The sequence below is a fragment of the Oratosquilla oratoria genome, chromosome 6 (genome assembly GCF_046742065.1).
Source record: "Oratosquilla oratoria isolate Oo_2021 chromosome 6, ASM4674206v1, whole genome shotgun sequence".
Lineage (NCBI taxonomy): Eukaryota > Metazoa > Arthropoda > Malacostraca > Stomatopoda > Squillidae > Oratosquilla > Oratosquilla oratoria.
This window is the reverse complement of record NC_134782.1, coordinates 12,320,226-12,325,225: the sequence shown is the minus strand read 5'-3', so window position 1 is coordinate 12,325,225 and position 5,000 is coordinate 12,320,226.

Here is a 5,000-nt window from a genome sequence, read left to right as displayed (position 1 = left end):
TATGTATGTACATTAGATATATATATATATATATATACATGTAAATATATAATATATATATATATACATATATATATGTATATATTTATATATATATATGTATATATATACACATGTATATATATATATATACATATATATATATATATATATATATATATATATATATATATATATATGTATAATCACGAAGAACCTACAGTCAGAATAAAAGGAAACGTAGAAAAAAGTATAACTTTTACATTTCGGCTAATAGATATAGCCCTCTTCAGGAAAGCACTTTCCTGGAGAGGGCTATAGCTATTAGACGAAATATAGAAGTTATACTTTCTTCTAAGTTGTCTTTTATTCCAATTGTGGGTTCCTCGTGTGTGTGTGTGTGTGTGTGTGTGTGTGTGTGTGTGTGTGTGTGTGTGTGTGTGTGTGTGTGTGTGTGTGTGTGTGTGTGTGTGTGTGTGTGTGTGTGTGTGTGTGTGTGTGTGTGTGTGTGTGTGTGTGTGTGTGTGTGTGTGTGCGTGTGTGTATGTATGTATTTACCAGGGTATTTAAAGTAACCAATTATTTAAGCAAACGAACCTTCCATATGCTCACAGGAAATCTCTTCGTATGGGTAAAAAAAAAGAAAAAAACGGGAGGAATTGTCTGCCGCAGGAAGTATGCAGCCGCAGGTGATGTGGCTGCGGCAAACAATTGCGGCAATGCCGACGGCCTACAAATGGGCGGATGACCGCAGGAAGTGACGTGGTAAGTAATTATATTCTCATTTGCTTTAAATTCGTAATACGATGACCGCGGTTGGAACGCGTGTCCGAACTGTTTCCTAGTGTGTTTGGTCATTCGCGGAAACAGATCCAGGCTCAGCATATGGCCGGACAGAATAGAAACGTATGAAAATGTAATCAAGAGAGATATGTAGATTAAGGGGGAAATGAGAAAGATAAAAAAAAGAGGGAAGAGGAGAGAAGAGAAGATAAAGAATTAGAAGAAAGATAAGAATATAGAAGATAGAGAAGAAAAAATATGGAGATAAAGAAGGTAGAAAAAGAAGATGAAGGGGATAGAGAGGAAGACAAAGAAAGAAAGGAAGAAGAATAGAATGATAATAATAGAAGAACAGAAAAACAAGAAGAATAGATGAAGAAAAAGAAGAAGAGAAAGAGGAGGAGGAGGAGGAGAAGGTGAGTGAGTGTGTATACCAGCAATGCCAGAAATTGAAACTTTATTCTCATCATCTCTCTCAAGGAGACAGACATCAGATAGAGTCATCTCCCCACCTTTCTTTAAATTCCATCAACACCCCTAACTCTACTGTACTTGTAAGTGCAACCCCGAGTGGCTGGAACTTGGTCTCCGGATAATGCCCAAGATTTCTTTTCATCAACTCTGGTTGTCCTTCCTATATATAATTTACAACATGAGGAGAACCGGCAACCGGCGACTGATCTCCTCCTCCTCACTCTGTTGCCAAAAAGGAACAGACCCACACTATTACAACCCAGACAATAACCCAACGTTTCTTTCTACATATTATAGATATAATCGGCCCTCTGTATTCTCTAGAAAGATGAGGGTTTCAGGTTTGGAGGCGTTTAACTTCGACCAAAGCTCCTTTGCCCTATGTGCTTTGAGGGCCAAAACATACGGTAGTCACCGGTACGCGCTAGGAATTGCTTCAAATTTGAGCTAACGAGGCGAAATCGATGCCGAACGTGTCAAAGAAACTTCTGTTCCTCCTGTATTTATTAAAACTATCCACCTAAGTATGTTAATTTTATTCTGGCTTACGCCAGGCGATTTTATTGAGCTAAAGTCTTTTGTGCTAAATAATTTCGAATGCGAAATCAAAATTATAATAAACGCATCCTCACAGTTTATCCACTTAATTTCAGTTTATGTAGTGTTTGTCTCCAAATATCTCCCACCAGAATTTAGTTCTTACCACTTTCCAGGCAAAGTTTTTATCTAATTTTTTTTTAATCACAAATGTATGAAGTCTCTGTTTTTATGTAATAATGATCTGTTTGTTCTTCACTGGTCTATGACCGTCATTTTATTGCAAACAAACAAACAAACGAACCTTGAACCGTGTACCCGTATTGAAGGGGTACCGAAGGACATACAGCTGCGCACAAAATGTTGTGTCCCCTTTTCCTGTCACTATGAGGTCCATAACCTGACGAGACCCAAAATCCAGGGTGCAGATCTTCATGCGATCTTATTCATACAAGAGGAATTAGTATATTATTGTCATATTGTGACACTTCATGGCTCATGACTGAGTTCCTGCATTCCATCATTGTTCGAAACTCGAGACTTCGAAAGAAATGTGTCAAAAAAAAAAAATAATACACAAATAAAAATAATTAATGATATTAATATCCTAGCCTTGGTTGGACGGTGTAAGTGGGGGAGAGCTTCGAGTATCCTTAAATTGAATCAAATCACTTGGTGGTTGGCAGAATTACTACATAAGTATGTCACCCTTAGATGGTGACGTATGTTTGAGATGTTGATCCACAGATAGACGTATTACAGATTCACACACACACACACACACACACACACACACACACACACACACACACACACACACACACACACACACACACACACACACACACACACACACACATAAACACTAATATGTTGTATTTTGACGAGTATGAAGGTAAAATACATAAACAACATCAAAACATAAATACATACACAAACCAATTGACGCATTAGAGAAGACATCGCTAGCATAGCTCTTAATCAATACATATTACAAATAGATAAATACGATTAGGTAAGCACATATACGCGCACATATACACACACACAAACGCACACACGCGTACACACGCACATACACACGCACACACACACACACACACACATACACACACAGATGCATATAACAAACATGGATGTGTCTGGATGATCTATGGCAAAGCTGAGGGCTAATCCATCTATCCAGCTGGTCCCTAACAACCCCATTCCAGTCGGACCCATGAACGGCACCTTAACAAACCTGCTTCTTATTGGCCCTGGCTTATCTGACAGTAGCTAGAATTAGTTTTCTTGGTCGAAATATATCATACATAGACTTGAGAGGCGGACGAAAAATAAAAACGTTTGTTTGGTGTTATTGAGGCGGAGTTACTCGCAAATGTATACCCTTATATAGGGTGAAGAAAGAGACGAAAAAAGAAGAAGAAAAAACTCTAAACGTTTGTGTTTGGTAATGACCAGCATCCGATAAGGAGGAACGTTATCAGGTTCAAGAGAAAGAGATAGATAGTTTCTCGTCTTGGATGATTAGTAACTTGGGAGTTTTTATCCCTTATGAAGCCTTTTTGAAATCGAAATGTGTAAGCAGTGGTTAGGTTGTGTATACGTATGTGTTACGTTTAAAAATCTGCGGTATGTCTTCCCTACAATTATATATTGCCCCGACACCCACACAGAATTACCACATGTGTGTGTGTGTGTGTGTGTGTGTGTGTGTGTGTGTGTGTGTGTGTGTGTGTGTGTGTGTGTGTGTGTGTGTGTGTGCGTGTGTGTGTGTGTGTGTGTATGTCTTTCACCTTGGTCTTTGGATCACGTGTTGGACTCGTGATCGACAGCTATTTCCCACTCGGAAGAGAGCTCAGAGCTCGTATGACCGATCTATGGGTAATGCTATGACCTTACACGCACACACACACACATCCAACTCCCCACCCACGAGAGTCGGAGTAACGACTCGAAGCGCTGCGATACTGAAGTAATTTCAGCCCCGGGCAGGATTCGAACCAGGTACCCCCGGTACCCCGGTACCACCGTGTGTGTGTGTGTGTGTGTGTGTGTGTGTGTGTGTGTGTAAATGGCTGTGTGGGTGTCGTCACCGTTAACAAGCGTTTCTATCCTTAGAGACAATGCCATTTCAAAGACACGGGGTCACAGAGATAGTGAAGGAAATATTTGCAGAGGACAGCAGACAGGAAGGATTGTAATATAGAATTTAAACACGATTAGTATCTAAAACTCCACACGGGAAATGATTGGAGATATGATGCAACAATAAGCACAGTGGATTACTTGTTTAAGCTGTATGACAACAATATTATACAGAATAATACAACGGTGAAGATTTTATAGGTCAGGTTTAGTAAACAAGTTTGCGTGGCAGGTACTGGGAGATAGGTATCACACGTCGCCTATTATGTGACAAGTGCTTAGGGACACAGCAATGCAATGTATGCATGCAGTTGGTGTTGTTACTGTTATTGTTGATGAAAATTATGATGACTATGATTTTGTTGTTACTGTCGTTGTCGCTTTCGATGTTGCTAATGATAATGTTGCAGTTGTTGTTTTTTCTGTTGGTGGTGGTGATGTTGTTGGAGTGTTCATGTTGTTGTTGGTGGTGGTGTTGATGGTGCTGTTGATTGTGATGTTGGTGGTGTTAATGTTGTTGTTGGTGGTGGTGATGTTAGTGGTGGCAATATTGTTGTTGTTCTTTTTTTTCCAGTCCTTGTTTATCCTCTACTCCACATTATAAAGTCTTCTCTGTCGATGTCCATCTATTTAATTATTCTAAACAATGTTATCAAGCCTCTCTCTTCCTTCTCCTAGTATTGGCTGTTCCATTTCATTTCGTTTTTCTTAAATGTTTTCTTGGCAAAACTGGGAATTTTGGTCGTAGTTCTTTCATTGTTTTTTTCGGTATATATATTTGTGTCTTGCTGTATCTTGCTGCATTGCCTTCGATCCAAACAGTGTGGCAAAGGTCAGGGATGTCCCTTCATCCATTGGGTCCTAAGATGGAATGGATAACGAATGAGTTTTGGATAGGTGTGAGATGAGTGTATGGTGGGTACGTGTTTTGACTCAACTACCCCATTATAAGGAGGACAAGGCTTGATGGTGTATGTATATGTATCTTTGTGTGTGCATGTGCTTGTGTGTGTGTGTGTGTGTGTGTGTGTGTGTGTGTGTGTGTGTGTGTGTGTGTGTGTGTGTGTGTGTGTGTGTGT